Raw genomic sequence first — 20,682 nt, forward strand, 5'->3', positions numbered from 1 at the left:
GTGTCACTGGGCAGCTCTCGGCTGTGCTTCCCTTTGTAATCTGTAATGGTTTGCAGGCTCTGCCACATCCAACAAGCGTCAGAGCCGGTGTAGTACGACTCGATCTTAGTCCTGTGTTGATGCTTTGCCTGTTTGATGGTTCGTCGGAGGGCATAGCGATTTCTTATAAGCTTCCGGGTTAGAGTCCCACTCCTTGAAAGCGGCAGTTCTAGCCTTTAGCTCAGTGCTGATGCTGCCTGTAATCTATGGTTTCTGGTTGGGGTATGTATGTATGGTCACTGTGGGGATGACGTCATTGATGCACTTATTGATGAAGCCAATGACAGCTGTGGTGTACTCCTCAATGCCATTGGAGGAATCCCAGAACATATTCCAGTCTATGCTAGCAAAACAGTCCTGTAGCTTAGCATCTGCTTCATCTGACCACTTTTTTTATTGATCTAGTCACTGGTGCTTCCTGCTTTCATTTTTGCTTGTAAGCAGGAAATCAGGAGGATCGAATTATGGTCAGATTTGCCAAATGGAGGGTGAGGGAGAGCTTTGTATGCATCTCTGTGCGTGGAGTATAGGTTGTCCAGAGTTTTTTTCCCCTCTGGTTGCACATTTAACATGCTGATAAAAATTTGGTAAGACGGATTTAAGTTTCCCTGCATTAAAGTCCCTGGCTACTCGGAGAACCGCCTCTGAGTGAGCGTTTCATTGTTTGCTTATGGCAGAATACAGCTCATTCAATGCTGTCTTAGTGTCAGCCTCTGAATGTGGCTGGCACACACTTACCGATATCTGAACAAGAGAGCCTCATCAAAATTGCAACAAGCTGTTCTGTGAAAATGTAATTTAAATCAGAAGTCACTGCCAGATTTATGGATTGGGCTGGCCGAGTATTCTGCCTTGGCAAATCGCGCGGTTAAGATACTGATGCTCTTTGCAACCACCTACCTATGTGAGAGTGGATTCTCAGCCCTCACTAGCATAAAGACTAAATACAGGCACAGGCTGTGTGTGGAAAATAATTTAAGACGGAGACTCTCTCCAGTTATGTGCATCCTTTCAAGCACACCCTTCTCATTAACCTGTGGTGAGTTATTCACAATTTTTGTTGCCCAAATAAGGTTTTTATATGTAAGATGGCTAAATAAAGAGAAATTATTGATTATATTATTTGTGCCCTGGTCCTATAAGAGCTCTTTGTCACATCACAGGAGCCGGGTTGTGACTCAAACTCCTTATGTTTAATAAATGTATCGTATAGTGTGTGTGTGTGTTAGGCTTTCAATGACGGCAAACAACATTTGAGAGTGTGCCGACCCTGGTGCTACAGGGGGGGTACGCAGCTGGAGGTTGAATGTTTGAAGAACTATAAAAGGTTTGGCAACCACTGGTTTAAATGAACAAAAGCTTGAATTAACGTAATAATTACCTGAATTATCTTAAGCAAATACCTGCTTGCACTTTTTGCGGGCTGTGTAGCATTCAATCATTCCTCCTTGTCCACAATGACTCAAATCCTTCCAAACCCGGGATTTCACTCAAGTAGCACCTGTTTCCACGATGGTTTATTCCACCATCACAACCTCTATTTTTATGTATACTGTTACGTTATCTATTTTTGTGTGAGCTAGACAAGCCAGGGAACGTGAACTTGGCAACGTAGTCACACGTGGGGGAGGGGAAAAAAGCTCTTCACGTGGACAAATTAGGAATGTTTCAGCACCACACTAATAATGGACAGTTCCCTGCTCCACTGCGTGTGTGGTTGGTACTCTAGGCTACCATATCTGGCTCACCACTCACAGAATGGAATTCGCAACACAATGCAACACAACAAGCTCCTGGGTTTGGAAAGAAAAGAGAATTTTGATTTTTTTTTTAATTTTCCGACCCGCAATATAAATGTTCTGAACCGCGAGCCGACCCGATGCAGAACTCTAGTTGGAGGGGTCTACTCCATTGATCTAAGTCCAGTATCTGTGAAAGTATGGTCATTTTGATATCACTTGGAGTCACCTATCAAAGTCACAACTGTTCTGTTCTGTTCCTGACTACATTAATGAACTCTCCACCAGGACAAGACAGCAGTGTCCATTTTACTTTGCAGACTAAAGAACTGTCTCTTCAGACTAAAAGCACTCTAGCCTCCAGCTCCTTTAGACTTCAGAGAGAGTCCTTCCCCTTATCTCCTCCAGCTCCTAGCACTCCAGTTCCTAGAAATGTATTTTACATAGATCACCTATGATGGGGCACTTAACCATGCTTCACACACACCACATAATGCATCACTGTAATTGAGGCAAAACTTACACTAGATTTTGCACTGAACTGTTTCTATTATTGTGTTGAACTTTTAATCTTTGCTCTTTTACTCTACAGCACTACTGTGGTTTTTTGGCTTTCACTTTGGCTCGTGTTATTAAATTGTTCATGCCCCCTTATTTGAATGCACTTATTGTTCTTAAGTTGCTCTGGATAAGAGTGAGTGTTGCAATGTCAATGTAATCCCCTCGGGGCATCTATTTAAGCTTATTGACCTCTAAACAGATAGCAGAGAATGATTCTCATTTATGTTTATTTTTGAACCATTTCATGTCAATGATGTTGCAAAAATGTTCAAACAAAACTCTACAGGAGCTGATTCGTTTCATCCCTTTTTCCTGCAGTTTTCTACCCTCCTCATTGTAGAACCTTTTGACCCACATGTTTTATTTAAAAAATTGCTTCTGGTGCTATCCCTAAGATCTACACGGTGGCGCAAGTCCTCCCCCTTCACAAAGGCAGGGATACTTCGGATTTAGTTTCGAAATTTGGCAGTAGTTATCTATCTTGCCTTGCAAAATTATTCGAATCACTGGCAAACTCTCAGCTAATAACGGGTTTAACTTCACATTATATTCTTAATTTTTATTTCACCTTTATTTAACCAGGTAGGCTAGTTGAGAACAAGTTCTCATTTACAACTGCGACCTGGCCAAGATAAAGCACAGCAGTTCGACACATACAACACAGAGTTACACATGGAATAAACAAACATACAGTAGAAAAAAAGAAAGTCTTAATACAGTGAGTGCAAATGAGGTAAGATGAGGGAGGTAAGGCAATAAATAGGCCATGGTGGCGAAGTAATTACAATATAGCAATTAAACACTGGAATGGTAGATGCACATTCATCTTCTGCACAAGTAGAGATACTGGGGTGCAAAAAAGCAAGATAAATAAATACAGTATGGAGATGAGGTAGTTGGATGGGCTGTTTACAGATGGGCTATGTACAGGTGCAGTGATATGTGAGCTGCTCTGACAGCTGGTGCTTAAAGCTAGTGAGGGAGGTATATGAGTCTCCAGCTTCAGTGATTTTTGCAGTTTGTTCCAGTCATTGGCAGCAGAGAACTGGAAGGAAAGACGGCCAAAGGAGGAATTGGCTTTGGGGGTGACCCGTGAAATATACCTGCTGGAGTGCGTGCTACGGGTGGGTGCTGCTATGGTGACCAGTGAGCTGAGATAAGGCGGGGGTTTACCTAGCAGAGACTTGTAGATGACCTGGAGCCAGTGGGTTTGGCGAAGAGTATGAAGCGAGGGCCAGCCAACGAGAGCGTACAGGTCGCAGTGGGGGGTAGTGATGGGGCTTTGGTGACAAAACGGATGGCACTGTGATAGACTGCTTCCAATTTGTTGAGTAGAGTGTTGGAGGCTATTTTATAAATGACATCGCCGAAGTCGAGAATCGGTAGGATGGTCAGTTTTACGAGGGCATGTTTGGCAGCATGAGTGAAGGATGCTTTGTTGCAAAATAGGAAGCCGATTCTAGATTTAATTTTGGATTGGAGATGCTCAATGTCAGTCTGGAAGGAGAGTTTACAGTCTAGCCAGACACCTAGAATGTGTGGACAACTACAAATACCTATGTCAGAACCGTCCAGAGTAGTGATGCTGGACGGTCGGGCAGGTGTGGGCAGCATCGGTTGAAGAGCATGCATTTAGTTTTACTTGCATTTAAGAGCAGTTGGAGGCCACGGAAGGAGAGTTGTATGGCATTGAAGCTCGTCTGGAGGTTAGTTGACACAGTGTCCAAAGAAGGGCCAGAAGTATATAGAATGGTGTCGTCTGCATAGAGGTGGATCAGAGAATCACCAGCAGCAAGAGCGACATCATTGATGTATACAGAGAAGAGAGTCGGCCCGAGAATTGAACCCTGTGGCACCCCCATTGAGACTGCCAGAGGTCCGGACAACAGGCCCTCCGATTTGACACACTGGACTCTATCTGAGAAGTAGTTGGTGAACCAGGCAAGGCAATCATTTGAGAAACCAAGGCTGTTGAGTCTGCCAATAAGAATGTGGTGATTGACAGAGTCGAAAGACTTGGCCAGGTCGATGAATACGGCTGCAGTAATGTCTCTTATCGATGGCGGTTATGATATCATTTAGGACCTTGAGCACGACTGAGGTGCACCCATGACCAGCTCTGAAACCAGATTGCATAGCGGAGAAGGGTGGGATTCGAAATGGTCGGGAATCTGTTTGTTAACTTTGCTTTTGAAGACCTTAGAAAGGCAGGGTAGGATAGATATAGGTCTGTAGCAGTTAGGGTCTAGAGTGTCTCCCCTTTTGAAGAGGGGATGACTGCGGCAGCTTTCCAATCTTTGGGAATCTCAGACGATACGAAAGAGAGGTTGAACAGGCTAGTAAAGAGGGGTTGAAACAATTTCGGCAGATCATTTTAAAAAGAGTGTCCAGATTGTTTAGCCCGGCTGATTTGTAGGGGTCCAGATTTTGCAGCTCTTTTAGAACATCAGCTATTTGGGTGAAGGGGAAATGGGGGAGGCTTGGGCGAGTTGCTGTGGGCAGTGCAGGGCTGTTGACCAGGGTAGGGGTAGCCAGGTGGAATGCATGGCCAGCCGTAGAGAAATGCTTATTGTAATTCTCAATTATAGTGGATTTATCAGTGGTGACAGTGTTTCCTAGCCTCAGTGCAGTGGGCAGCTGGGAGGAGGTGCTCTTACTCTCCATGGACTTTAGTGTCCCAGAACTTTTTAAAGTTTGTGCTATAGGATGCAAATTTCTGTTTGAAAAAGCTAGCCTTAGCTTTCCTACCTGCCTGTGTATATTGGTTCCTAACTTCCCTGAAAAGTTGCATATCACGGGGGCTGTTCGATGCTAATGCAGAATGCCACAGGATGTTTTTGTGCTGGTCAAGGGCAGTCAGGTCTGGAGAGAACCAAGGGCTATATCTGTTCCAGGTTCTACATTTTTTAAAAGGTGTGTACCAGTCTGGTTTTAGACCTGGACATAATACATTTATGAAACGGTGCTAAATGGCTTGATAAGATAATCCATCCACCTGACAGGTGTGTCATATCAAGAAGCTGGTCATGGTCATTACACAGCATGGTCATTACACAGGTGCACCTTGTGCTGGTGACAACAAAATGCCACTCTAAAATGTGCAGATGTCACACAACACAGATGTCTCAAATTTTGATCGAGCTTGCAATTGGCATGCTGACTGCAAGAATGTCCACCAGAGCTGTTGCCAGAGAATTGAATGATAATTTCTCTACCATAAACCGCCTTCAATGTCATTTTAGAGAATTTGGCAGTACGTACAACCGGCCTCACAACAGCAGACCATGTATGGCATCGTGTGGGTGAGTGGTTTGCTGATGTCAACGTTGTGAACATAGTTCCCCATGTTGGTGGTGGGATTATGGTATGGGCAGGTATAAACTACGAACAACGAACATAATTGCATTTTATCGATGATACCGTGATGAGATTCTGAGGCCCATTCTGTGACCAACAGATGCATATCTGTAATTCCCAGTAATGTGAAATCCATAGATTAGGGCCTAATGAATTTTTCAATTGACTGATTTCCTCCATATGAACTGTGACCTCAGTAAAATCTTTTAAACTGTTGCATGTTGCGTTTATATTTTTGTTCAGTATAAATAATATTTGTCTATCTGCAAAAATCGGTAACATTCATCTGTATGCTATTTCCTCTACTGCTGACCAGGCTATGTTGGAAAAATGGATGGAAATGTATGTTTTATGTTGTTTTCTACTTGTTGTAGAAATATGTAAGATGTTTTACATATTTATGCATTGGATGGTTCTCTCAGTGAGCAGGTTCCCGCCTATAAATATGAGCTTTTGGATTGACAAAATGTTGACGTTTTTAAAAAAAACGATGAGCTAGTTAAAAAGTTGATATTGAAAGTAGCCTCTCCCCAAATAGCAGGAAGCAGTTCTACAGAAAACTTTCCTGCCAGCTCCTTACTATGGCGACACCATTTATCAGAATGCAGCAGCCGCTAATTTAAAAAACCCTTGGCTGCAGTGTACCATAGCGCTCTTTGCTTTATCACAGGTGACAGGTTTAATACTCGTCACTGCATCCTTCATAAGAAGGTCGTCTGGACCTCTCTAAATTCCCGTAGATCACTTAATTTCTCCCTTTTTGTTCACAAGCTTCCAACATATCTCACTTCTCTGCTGAAGTATACAAATATGAGGCGGCAAATCTTGATGTCCCTCTTGTTTTGAATCATTTACAAACCTCATTTAAATCTCGAATCCCTGGTGCCAATAGGGCAGTTCAGAATGCTGATGAGGAATGAACTCACTGAAGTTTCCGAGTGTTTTGGTTGATTTTGTAATAATTTATCTCGTAGTTAATTTTTTTCCAGTTTTATTGAATTATCATATTGATTTGTGAATTATTTGTTCTCAGGGCACCATTGAGAATGAGACCCTGGTCTCAAATTGGGCTTACCTCAAAAAATAGAAGTTAAAAATACAAAAATAAAGACTGAGTTAACTGAGTGGTGCTGGGATAAATGTGAAGCAGCAGTATGCTGATGTTTATCATTGCAATACATTTGTTTCAGTTGTTCAATTATAACCCCTACGGAAAACCAGACAGCTAGCCATGCTTTTCCAGACTTGGAACAAAATGGAGCTGTTATGCTGAATATTTTCACATTGGGTGCATACCTCAGACTCTACTGTACTCGATCACACAGTGCATTCACACACAAGCACTTCCTCGGAGCGGTTGCCTAAAACGATTTGCAAACAACAGATCTGTCATGTCATACAGTATGCTGTGAAAGCTTTTGGGTGAGAACAGAGACACAATAAGCCTTACTGTAGAGGAATTTAAAGGACGACTAACCTTTTTCAAAGTTGCCATGCTGGAGCTCAGAAGTCTTTTGAATGATGCTTATAGCAGCAATCCATCTCAGTGAGCATGGCATCAATTATCTGTAACCAGACACTACCTTCCACTTTAAAAGCCTTTAGTCAAATTATATTAGATGCAGAATGTACAATAGCCAGAAAAGGCCAGGTCATGCTCAATGGAATGCTTGAACACTGCCTAAACAAGACCCGAGTCTAAATGTGTTAGAGTAGCTCACAATAGAAAAGTTAATTAAATTGTTTTATCATCCTATTTCCCCCCACTAAATCTTTTTTCGACACCCTCCTTATCTCAATTTCAAGAGAACAGCTTACCGCCTCCAAGTTTCACATCAGATCTGATCAACGATCACGTTTCATAAGCTATACATATTAGTGAAGTAGTATATACAATACCAGTCAAAAGTCTGGACACACCTACTCAATCAAAGGTTTTTCTTTTAATTTGACTATTTTCTACATTGTGGAATAATAGTGAAGACATCAAAACTATGAAATAACACGTATGGAATCATGTAGTAACCAAAGAAAAGTGTTAAACAAATCAAAATATATTTTAGATTCTTTGAAGTAGCCACCCTTTGCCTTTAACATCTTTGCACACTCTCAACCAGCTTCATGAGGAATGCTTTTCCAACAGTCTTGGAGGAGTTCCCACATATGCTGAGCACTTGTTGGCTGCTTTTCCTTTACTCTGCGGTCCAACTCATCCCAAACCATCTCAATTGGGTTGAGGTCAGATGATTGTGGAGGCCAAGGTCATCTGATGCAGCACTCCATCACTCTCCTTGGTCAAATAGCCCTTACACAGCCTGATGGTGTGTTTTGGGTCATTGTCCTGTTGAAAAACAAATGATAGTCCCACTAAGCTCAAACCAGATTAGATTGCGTATCGTTGCAGAATGTTGTGATAGCCATGCTAGTTAAGTGTGCCTTGAATTCTAAATAAATCACTGACAGGGTCACCAGCAAAGCACCCCCACACCATCACTCCTCCTCCTCCATGCTTCACGGTGTGAACCACACATGCGAAGATCATCCAGTCACCTACTCTGCGTCTCACAAAGACACAGCCGTTGGAACCAAAAATCTCAAATTTGGACTCAGACGAAAAGGACAGATTTCCACCGGTCTAATGTCCATTGCTCATGTTTCTTGGCCCAAGCAAGTCTCTTCTTAGTATTGGTGTCCTTTAGTAGTGGTTTCTTTGCAGTAATTTGACCACAAAGGCCTGATTCACGCAGTCTCCTCTGAACAGTTGATGTTGATGTTTGTTACTTGAACTCTGTGAAGCATTTATTTGGGCTGCAATCTGAGGTGCAGTTAACTCTAATGAACTTATCCTCTGCAGCAGCGGTAACTCTGGGTCTTCCTTTCCTGTGGTGGTTCTCATGAGAGACAGTTTCATTATAGCGCTTGATGGTTTTTGCAATTGCACTTGAAGAAACTTTCAAAGTTCTTGACATTTTCTGGATTGACTGACCTTCATGTCTTAAAGTAATGATGGACTGTTGTTACTCTTTGCTTATTTGAGCTGTTCTTGACATAATATGGACTTGGTCTTTTACCAAATAGGTCTATTTTCTGTATACCACCCTACCTCGTCAAAACACAACTGATTGGCTCAAACTTGTGTAAAGCTGTCATCAAAGGCAAAGGGTGGCTACTTTGAAGAATCTCGACTATGAAATATATTTTTGATTTGTTTAACACCTTTTTTGGTTACTACATGATTCCATATGTGTTATTTGATAGTGTTGATGTCTTCACTATTATTCTACAATGTAGAAAATAGTAAAAATAAAGAAAAGGTGTGTCAACTTTTGATTGGTACTATATATGTATATACACCTCACATGCAACCCATGATAAGACTATGAACAAAGTATATTAAAACTGAATATGACTCCATAAAGGTGATTTTAGCAATGTGCAAGCAAGCATTAAGTTACACGCTATATTTGACTAGTAGGAAAAGTCTGAGAATTGTCTATAAAAGGCAAATATTTAATATCATTGTAAAATGAATGGATTTCCATACAAGGCATAAGCTTGAGTTACAAGGCATTAACACGCAATACAAAGCATTATTCTAGGCATAAAGATCTAAGACAAAGTATGAACAAAACAGGCTCACTAGGTCATACAACCTTTTTCCATGGGCAGGATAAAGGATAAGAGACAAAGGAATTTAATTATATTTATTCCAGAACGTACTTGTTTGTATTCAAAATCAGGGGTTGACCAACTACAGGCAAAACCAAAACTAATATAACTAAAATATCAGATCGAACCAACTAGCCAACCTCCTCAAGAGTAGGTCACATCTACATGTGATGTCCTGAGGTGGTGGGCTAACTACAGTTACTGGCCCAACGCTCCTACCCACCAGGCTACCTGCAGCCCCGGGGGTCAGGGCTGACTGGCCACTATCTATGTGGGTGGAGTGGAATTTTTTTGGCGCAGCAGACACCTTTTGGTAACATATCCTCACACCGGTCCCACTCCCATTCACAAGGGGGTAAATACAATGGGTTTTTTTGTTGGTCATTTCATTTTATGAAAGCGTCACCTTCCCTTACTAGTAGTAGCTAGCTGGCAGCCCTGGCTAGCTGCACGGTCTTAGCCTGGCTAAAAACATAGCAAGCTAGCTAGCTAGCCAGCCTTTTAAGCTTCCCACATCGCAATGTGAAGTAATCAGATTTATATTTTTTTTTAAATATGCTCTGGCAAATATTCTTATACTGGCCGGTGTAACCTAAAACATTATCCCAGTTTGATATGCTGCTTTTGTATTCATTTCAATATCAGCTAAAAATCGAACATCATGTTTTGGGGGAGAAAAAAATCACATGGCTAGCTAGTTGGCTACAGCAGGTTCACCATTTCACAGTAGCCTGGAATCACTAGATATTACTTCTAAACAAAATACCTTTTTGGGTGGATTCTTGTTGTTTGGTTTGAACAGTCGCTGAGATTATTTGGTTATCAATGCAAAATAGGCTACTTTGATGAATAGACTAGATGGACTACAGGTCAGATCAAGGAACCAAGTGTACACACTGCCCCCACACTGTGGAAGGAATGATTCACCGCGTCTTAATTTTCAGGTAGTACAAAGGTATGTGAATGAAGTAGCGTATTACAAGGAGCCACCCTTTTTGCAACACTACCCTACATGCTCCATACTTTCGGTCTTCGTAGTGTGTGAATTTACCCTAAAAGCCTTTTGTATTGTTGGGCCATTTGCCAACTGGCCATGAATAACTTTTTTTCCACTCCTAATATTTTTTCAGAGAAGTTGAAGTTTTGAGACCATGTCATGCAGGTGCTGCAATACAATGACTCACTGTTTGCACCATGCTTGAAAAGCTGTGACAGGAAACCACAGACAGGAAGAGATCATCTTGACTTTTGGTGATAAACTCATGAGTGGCTTTTTAGAAAACTCATTATAAATGAATATGCAAACTCGTGAAGGGTTATTCTGAGCCCTAAGATCACTTTATAAAAAATTTGACTTTCTCCTTTTTAAATCACATTTTTGTACATGAGATGAAGTCAAACACGAGGCAGTGGTTAAGTAAAATGTAATCATCATCACTCTTGGTTTGTGAGGTAGGTTAAATTGTGTTGAGAGAATGAATGATATTAGCGGAAGACAAAATGTAGATGGTAAAGGAAGTGTCATCATTACTTAGAAAAAGGAATGACCGATTCTTGTCTCTCTCTGTTCTTTAAAAAAAACATAGACAACTGATGAGGAACTCAGTGAAACTCAAGACTTCCTCTTTTGAAAGTCCCCTACATGAGTTGACAAGATTCAAACACAGATGTGCTCGTTTAACACGGGGAAAGTATTTCAGTTACATGTTTACAATGACTGAAACCTTAAGATAAAAATATGTCACAAATTGAATAGAACCACATCTTCATTCTGTTGTTCTCTTACATTATTAAGGCCAGGGAATGACTGCCTTGCACTTTATGGACTCACTCAAATGGGTGACTATTTACTTGTAGGCGTAGGCATTCCTTGGTTCCCAAATGAGTTATGATAAAATATATTGCATATGTGACTCACGCAAAAGAAATCCCATGAATTTGCCAGGGAGACGTTACATTTAGTGAAACATTTTTGAAAAAGCTGCATGGTTCTAAGGAATAGGCCTACAGCCTTAGTGCCAGCTCGGACAAAGGACTTTACTTTAGACTATGCATCCAACAGACTATGCATCCAGCAGGCTAAAATAAACAGACCTCTCTAACCCAAAGTATGATATTGACAAACCGGTTGCAGATGTGTAGTAAAAAATGTAAAACATGGAACTACATGACCCTGGCCTGGCTTCAAACTTAGAAGTCATCGTGGTCATGTTAACTTTGAGGCTCACGATGACTTCTATTTCATGTCCGTGTCATCAGGATTAATGCACCCCTGGCCACTACACTACGGTGCCAGTTTACTGCTTTCAACTGATTACAAACTGGATGGCTTTTTATAATCCAGATTTGTGCAGCCATAGCTTTTTCTGCCTTATATTAGAACACTGATCTCAGAGCATCAAACCAAACAGGGATTATTTTCCTCAGCAATGGTTCTACCCGTTGAAATATAATTTATTTTGCCAAACGTGACAGTCCTTTTTGCCACCCTTAAACATAGCAAGATATAGGTTAGCTTAGTAATGAATTTTGAATTAGCTGTAGGCTATATGCTTTATTAAGGTTTATGAAAGCTTCATTAAGGGACATACAGTACACACTGTGCCAATTGTCTGTCATTCATCAAGTGTTTTTCTGCTATTCGTTCTCTGTGGAGTACTATAGGTACCACTCGCCAGTGCCGTTTGACTGGTGACTGAATTGGGACATTCTCTCCTGTTTCTTCATGGTGAATCGGTATGCCATCGGTAGAGAGACATTTCTACTCAGCAAATCAGAGGGCACAATTGGGGAGCTGAAAGGCAACCAACAAGTAGGGAAAAAAGGGTAACTTTTTTCCACCCCTTTGCAGCTTGCTAAATGAGCCAGTCACACTGTATATGCAATGTATAGGTTCATGGTAGCTAGCTAAGTGCACAGACACAATGCGCACACACTCTCTCCACAGAGTCGGCAGAAAACAGATGTTTCTAGTTTTCAGGGATACAATATTTTCAACCTAACTTACGTTTCCTCTGAAAAACAGAAATGGGGACTCTGCTCAGGCTCTGCTTCTTTCCATAAAGTAGCTGCCTGCAGCTGGCTGCCGAGAGTCTATGCACTGTCTTTACTTAGCTATTTAGCTGTTGTGCTAGCTAGGTATCAAACCATGCTAACATTAGCCAGCAAAAAAAATATCTATGGGCTGTATGCAATTATGGAGAGTGAATTACATTTTCTTTGTCATCTTGCTAGCTAATTATCTAGCTGTGGCCATTTTATCAACAAGGGCTTTCTACAACAATAGCAACATTAGCGCTGCTAGCTAACATTGGTTATCTAGACCATAAAGCAACACACACGGACATGCATTGCCAAACAACGCTACTGCCACCTTCTGGTTTGGAATATTTTAACAAGGCTGAGTGGCTGACGACTTCAAGATCTTTGCTGTGTGAACACAAAAGAGATCGACTGCCGACACTCTGTTCAGAGGGGCTAAGTACTGTCCGCATGCGAACGTTTGACAATCCTACCGGTGTGTCTGAACCTTTAAGCATTTTAATTTGTTCTTGTTTAATGCGAGAACATTGTGAAAAGGTGACAGTCAGCATCTTGATTGTGCTCACTCAAATACACTCATCCTAATGATCCTAGATAGGTGGACATTGTACATTATGTTCCAGATCGTGGAGTTTTGTCCTTGTCTATTTAGTTCTGTGCTTGTCTACTAATGTTCTGTATTATGTCACATGTTATGTTTTGTGTGGACCCCAGGAAGAGTGTTAAATGAACAACAGCTAATGGGTATCCTAATAAATAAATAAACAAACAAACCAGTTGGTTAGATATCACCCATCCTCTCTGGTGATGCATTATCTCTCCTCTATCGTATATGACTGGCATCAGGGCACAGCTGTATCAAAAAGACTCTCTCTACACTACTCTTACTACATCATTAATCCTCTCTGTAAAAGTGTTTCTGGGGATACTTTAAGGGTAATACTCCAAATTGTGCAAGATACCAGTGATTGAATCTGAAAATGTTATGTAACAGAGTGGCTTGACCCTGTTGGATCCTCGCACCGAAGTGGCAGAGAGTCATCGGTTCTCAGCTTTAATGGTACAACAGGGGTGAAAACTTTTGGCAGCCCCTCTTCGCAAGGATAATGGTTTTGCTCTAATGCAATGCATGACTTCATTCCATTTCAGTGTCCTGAAAAGTAAACACTGCAGTTGTCTGAGGTGAAGGGAGAGAGCTGGAAACTGTCCTCTGTGGACAAATAATCTTAAAGAGCGTACTCATCGATTCCCAATGTGTTTGTCTGTTGGTCATTAAGGAAAAACGAGATTTCGGTCTTGTGGGTGTTGTTATCTTTCCCTGGCAGTTGCTGTTGTTTGTCACTCTTAAGACACCGCAACAACATTCCGACTAGGCTACCGCTTCCTAGAAATAGGTTTTATTTATTCGCACCAAAGAAAATAAGTGAAAGACAAAACAGTACAGATAAACTGGTAAAAAACAGTGTGCAAACGGGCTTATATGAAAAGCACACCACATCTAAGTACAGAAATGTTTTTGTTCAATCAGCTAAGCAAAGCATATGAATTATAATTGTACATGATATAGTCAGTATACAAAAAAAAGACATGTTTGATTATGTGTGCATGTGTGTGAGAGTTAGCCTACATGGAGGGGATTCTTTTGTAGTTTGTTCATCAGGCTGACACCCAGTGTTCTCTTGAAGTTATTGAGGGATGATGAGGTTTTGGCAATGTGAAGATATGAATTCCAGAGTATGGTACCTCTGTATCTGATAGAGAATTGACTATGTGAGGTGTGACAGAGGGGAGGCTATAGGTTTTCGCAGTGTCTTGTGTTAAAGTTGAAGTCAGAAGTTTACATACACCTTAGCCAAATACATTTAAATTCAGTTTTTCACAATTCCTGACATTTAATCCTAGTCAAAACTCCCTGTCTTAGGTCATTTAGGATCACAACTTTATTTCAAGAATGTGAAATGTCAATAATAGCAGAGAATTATTTATTTCAGCTTTTATTTCTTTCATCACATTCCCAGTGGGTCAGAAGTTTACATACACTCAATTAGTATTTGGTAGCATTGCATTTAAATTGTTTAACCTGGGTCAAACATTTTGAGTAGCCTTCCACAAGCTTCCCACAATAAGTTGGGTGAATTTTTTCTGAGTCAGGTTTGTAGGCCTCCTTCCTCGCACACGCTTTTTCAGTTCTGCCCACAAATGTTCGATAGGATTGAAGTCAGGGCTTTGTGATGGCCACTCCAATACCTTGACTTTGTTATCCGTAAGCCATTTTGGAAGTATGCTTGTGGTCATTGTCCATTTGGAAGACCCATTTGCGACCAAGCTTTAACTTCCTGACTGAAGTCTTGAGATGTTGCTTCAATATATACACATGTCCTTTTCCGTCCTCATGATGCCATCTATTTTGTGAAGTGCATCAGTCTCTCTTGCAGCAAAGCACCCCCACAACATGATTCTGCCACCCCCGTGCTTCACGGTTGGGATGGTGTTCTTCGGCTTGCAAGCCTCCCCCTTTTTCCTCCAAAACATAATGATGGTCATTATGGCCAAACGGTTCTATTTTTGTTTCATCAGACCAGAGGACATTTCTCCAAAAAGTACGATCTTTGTCCCCATGTGCAGTTGCAAACCGTAGTCTGGCTTTTTTTTAATGGCGGTTTTGGAGCAGTGGCTTCTTCCTTGCTGAGTGGCCTTTCAGGTTATGTCGATATAGGACCCGTTCTACTGTGGATATAGATACTTTTGTACCCGTTTCCTCCAGCATCTTCACAAGGTCTTTTGCTGTTGTTCTGGCATTGATTTGCACTTTTCACCAAAGTACATTGATCTCTGGGAGACAGAATGAATCTCCTTCCTGAGCAGTATGACGGCTACGTGGTCCCATGGTGTTTATATTTGCGTACTATTGTTTGTACAGATGAACATGGTACCTTCAGGCATTTGGAAATTGCTCCCAAGGATGAACCAGACTTGTGGTCTACATTTTTTTTTTCTGAGGTCTTGGCTGATTTCTTTTGATTTTCCCATGATGTCAAGCAAAGAGGCACTGAGTTTGAAGGTAGGCCTTGAAATACATCCACAGGTACACCTCCAATTCACTCAAATGATGTCAATTAGCCTATCAGAAGCTTCTAAAGCCATGACATCATTTTCTGGAAATTTCCAAGCTGTTTAAAAGGCAGTCAACTTAGTGTATGTAAACTTCTGAACTACTGGAATTGTGATTAAATGAAATAGTCTGTCTGTAAACAATTGTTGGAAAAATGACTTGTATCATGCACAAAGTAGATGTCCTAACCGACTTGCCAAAACTATAGATTGTTAACAAGAAATTTGTGGAGTGGTTGAAAAACGAGTTTTAATGACTAACCCAACTTCAATTGTATAAAGATGGATTTCAGAATTAGCATGGAAGAATCCCTTGAAGGGTTTAGGTAAACTGTCTGGGAGGTATGAGTAGTTGTGGTGCATAATTGGTGTACATTTAATGTTGTAAATAGACAAGATATTGATTTTATTAAAATAAGGTACAGTGGAGCCAGGTATTTAGAGAAGGTGGCTAGTCTTACACATTTCTTTTGTATAATGTGTCATTTGTGTAGGCTTGGGGGTAAAAGCTGTTTAGAAGCCTCTTGGACCTAGACTTGGCGCTCCAGTACCGCTTGCCATGCGGTAGCAGAGAGAACAGTCTATGACTAGGGTGGCTGGAGTCTTTGACAATTTTTAGGGCCTTTCCTCTGACACCGCCTGATATAGAGGTCCTGGATTGCAGGAAGCTTGGCCCCAGTGATGTACTGGGCCGTACGCACTAGGGCTGGGCGATATGGCCAAAATATCATGTTGTATGTTTTTTTTTTTTATACTGTATTTTATGTTTTTGATTGATAAAAGTTATACATTTGCTTCATGAGAAGTGCATGACCCTAGGGTGGCAACACATATATATACTAAGTTATTTCAATGGGTCTTTCTCCATTCAAATGTTTTTTATACTGTTCAATTCAACTTCAACCTAAAATAATTTCCTGCATTTCCTGTACTTATTTGAGATCATTTCCACACTAAAAAAAATACTTGGCCTTATTTTTAACCAAATGCTGAAATTGCGATTTAGAAACCAAAGTGATGTTCAGTGTTTCCTAGGGGACTCTATAATCTTTGGCTACATTACATCTTTATTCATATAGCCAACATATTCATGCTTCGGCTATTCCTCTTTGATTTAGAAGATACTGTTTCACAAACAACATGCTGATTTAAGCCTGCACCAATACTGGTACCAGGTTGTATTAGCTAGCTACGTTTGCTCTGACTCAGTACTTAGCTAGCCAGCTAACTAGTGATTAGCATTAGTGGCTAACACGATTTAGCTTAACTTGCTAAGAAAATACAAACTAGCTGTTTGCAGATGTAAGAAACTGTAATAAATACCATTTAAAATAACACAAGCATATTGCTATTACGTTGTTATAACTAACTTCTTTCTAAACAGGGTTTCTCACAAACTCATAAGCAGAAACTGAGACACACACACACACCCAAGGACAGAGGGCTGGCACAGACCTTTCATAAACACTGATAAGAAAAGGGTGCTTGGGTCTGCATTTCAAGCAGAAACTGAGACACACACATACCCAAGGACAGAGGGCTGACATAAACCTTTCATAAACACTGATTAAATGGGAACATCTACGCACACACCAAATGCCCTGCTTAGCTGAACATTTGGTAACAAAGAACTTTTGCTGCAAGACTCAGAAGGATGACGCCCAGCTCATCAGGACCAAACTGAGAAGACACCAACCTGTCCAGAACCAACCAAAGGACCAGAACTTCCAGACTCAACCTACTTTCTGTGCTGTATAAAATGTCTATGCATTCTGTTATCTGGGCTTTTTCTGGAGGTTCCTTATGAGCCAAATGAACGAGTCCGTATACGTTTGTACCAGATATCTTTACTCTTAAATTAAACTGTCGCTTGTCATACAATTTACCACCTTGTCTGAATCGATCCTTGACCGGCTCGCCCTTCTCCATATCCCATTATCAACAAAACACAAACTCATATTGTAATGATAGAACGCTTGTGGATTTATATTAAGATCAAAGTGGAAGCAACATTGTTGTCATCAACGTTGTTGCATGTGCTGCATTGACCATGCAGACTGAATGAAAGTGTCTTGTGGTCAAGCAACAACAAATGCGCTCCTTCAGTGACGGGGTGGGACTAGGTCTGTGGAAAGTGGCATTGAGAGAGCGGAGAGGGATAACTCAAGTAACTAAGTAAACTATGGAAATGGACGTTACACATGGCATATCACATTTAACAAACCAAACATTAAAATACCATTATATTAGGTAAAGTAAAAACCCAAACCGGTCTGTGCATAAATATCGGTATATAGTAAAATACAGTATACCGCCCAGCCCTAGTATGCACTACCCTCTGCAGTGCCTTGCCGTCAGAGGCTGAGCAGTTGCCATAGCAGGCAGTGATGCAACCAGTCAGAATGCTCTCGATGGTGCAGCTGTAGGATCTGAGGACCCATGCCAAATCTTTTCAGTCTCCTGAGGGGGAATATGTTTTGTCGTACCCTCTTCTTGACTGTCTTGGTGTGCTTGGACCATGTTAGTTTGTTGGTGATGTGGACACCAAGGAACTTGAAGCTCTCAACCTGCTCCACTACAGCCCTGTCGATGAGAATGGGGGCGTGCTTGGTCTTCCTTTTTCTGTAGTCCACAATCATCTCCTTAGTGTTGATCACGTTGAGGGAGAGGTTGTTGTCCTGGAACCACACGGCTAGGTCTCGATCCTCCCTATAGGCTGTCTCGTCGTTGTTGGTGATCAGGCCTACTACCACTGTTGTCATCGGCAAACTTAATGATGGTGTTGGAGTCGTGCCTGACCGTGCAGTCATGAGTGAACAGGGAGTACAGGAGGGGTCTGAGCACGCACTCCTGAGGGGCCCCCGTGTTGAGGATCGGTGTGGCGGATGTGTTACCTACTCTTACCACCTGGGGGCGGCCCGTCAGGAAGTCCAGGATCCAGTTTCAGAGGGAGGTGTTTAGTCCCAGGATCCTTAGCTTAGTGATGAGCTTTGAGGGCACTATGGTGTTGAACGCTGAGCTGTAGTCAATTAATAGCATTCTCACATAGGTGTTCCTTTTGTCCAGGTGGGAAAGGGCAGTGTGGAGTGCAATAGAGACTGCATCATCTGTGGATCTGTTTGGGCAGTATGCTAATTGGAGTGGGTCTAGGGTTTCTGGGATAATGGTGTTGATGCGAGCCATGACCAGCCTTTCAAAGCACTTAATGGCTACAGATGTGAGTGCTACGGGTTGGTAGTCATTTAGGCAGGTTTTCTTGGTGGTCTGCTTGAGACATGTTGGTATTACAGACTCAGACAGGGAGAGGTTGAAAATGTCAGTGAAGACACTTGCCAGTTGGTCAGCGCATGCTCAGTGTACACGTCCTGGTAATCCGTCTGGCCCTGCGGCCTGTTTAAAGGTCTTACTCACATAGACTACGGTAGCTAGCTAAAATGGCATAAAATGTTTAATGCTTTTCGACCTGTCCCCCGAATTAATATAGTTGTTTCAGAGTTTGTTTTGATATTTCAAACTGCAGTTCCTGATCACGTCTGGTGTGGGTGTACAAAATCAACACGCTCGCAATGGCGGATGCACGTGCCCGAGCGGTCTCGTCTGCATACACACCGCTCGCCATTGCAAAATAAATGTACACATACATGTTATTCAATCATTGCACCCACACGCATCTGCGTAGCCAGGCGCTAAAATATAACTTTGTTCTATTTGTGACGCTTGATACGCTGAAAGTCCCACCTTTCCCATCTCATTGGTTTTTAGAAGCATATACCCACGTGGGTGATTGAAAGATGAACTGCGGTCCACATTCCAGTCGGTAGTGGTAATGCACCTTAAAGTTGGTTGCCAACTGCCATATAAAGTCCAAAAAAAGAAGAAGCCTGAGGGTGGAGAGATTACTAGAGACAAACTCAGTTTACCATTTTATCTGTGGATTAATTGTTAGAGTAGAGGACCTTGTGCATTTCAGGTAAAATAACAACCCAATGTTTATATCCCAGGACAAATTAGCAAGCAACAGCAAGCTTGCTTGCTAAATTGCCATAAATGTTTAATGCTTTTCGACCTGTCCCCAAATGAATGAAGTTGGTTCAGAGTTTGTTTTGATATTTCAACCTGCCTGTCCTGATCAAGTCTGGTGTGGATAGACTAAAATCTAGTTGTGGACACACGTGCGCGAGCAGTTTGGTCAGCATTTCTAAATTTCTAAAATGTGTATGAAAACTAGTAGTGAACTGCAGACTATCGACTCTGCTGCTATATATTACCAGAGTGTGCGTATGTCTGCCAGTGTTTCATAGCGAATCATGTTACAAAACAGGATGCTCACGAATGGGTTTGGAATATTGACAAGTGGCAGTTGGGATACAAGTGTGCATCGTCTCAATTGTCATTTTGCCCAAAATAGTGGCAGACTCAGTGCTTTACATGGGCAGGAGGTCATAGAACTGGGTACTGGCACCTCATATTTTCTACTAGCCTACCTCTGTTCCTGCATCTCTTATATAATATTAGTTAAAAAGTATTATGGAGTTCCTGCATCTAAATATAAATAGTACCAGCACCCAAAATGAGTAGGCTACCGGCACCTGTTTCAGTCAAAATCAAGCACTGGTCAGACTCGAGTGACCACTACACATCAGCAAGTGGCCACTCCATAAAGGGTTCAGGGGCTAAGTGTTCTTTCAACAACATTGGCGACGCATTTTCTTATGTAAACAAGTCCAAGGCGCTTGTTATGCCCAATAATCCCGTGTTATTGGGCATAATCAAAATCAAAATCCAACCCCATGTAAGTCATGACGAACACGGTTACACAAGTATCACAAAACTCTGTTTTGGAATATACTACCTTTATGACCCAAATGATCCTACTTAGACTTTTTTGTACATTTTAGCTCTGGTATAAATGTTTCTGACTCGTATCGATGCCACGGGCTGTTTTCAACGAGAGAAGTTGGTTCTTGCCCTCAGATGCCCTTTAAAATATCTATATCTAATACATGTTAATGGATGGTATAATATTAGCTAACGTACTATTACAGAAGTATGAGCAAAAAGCATTACCTCTTCCACCACTCCTCAGACTACTGCAGTGTCTACTCCCCATTCTGTACAAGCACAGCCACTGGTCCACTGAGATGGTCAGAACATGAAGTCATGC

General features: G+C 41.5%; 1 protein-coding gene across 1 annotated transcript in view; it reads left to right on the plus strand.

The window, feature by feature from the left end:
• ppm1j (protein phosphatase, Mg2+/Mn2+ dependent, 1J) overlaps positions 1-20,682 on the plus strand; it is a 50,949-nt gene that overhangs the window by 11,520 nt on the left and 18,747 nt on the right. The gene's annotated exons all lie outside the window — the stretch shown is intronic.

This window comes from Salvelinus fontinalis, chromosome 18, assembly GCF_029448725.1.
Source record: "Salvelinus fontinalis isolate EN_2023a chromosome 18, ASM2944872v1, whole genome shotgun sequence".
Lineage (NCBI taxonomy): Eukaryota > Metazoa > Chordata > Actinopteri > Salmoniformes > Salmonidae > Salvelinus > Salvelinus fontinalis.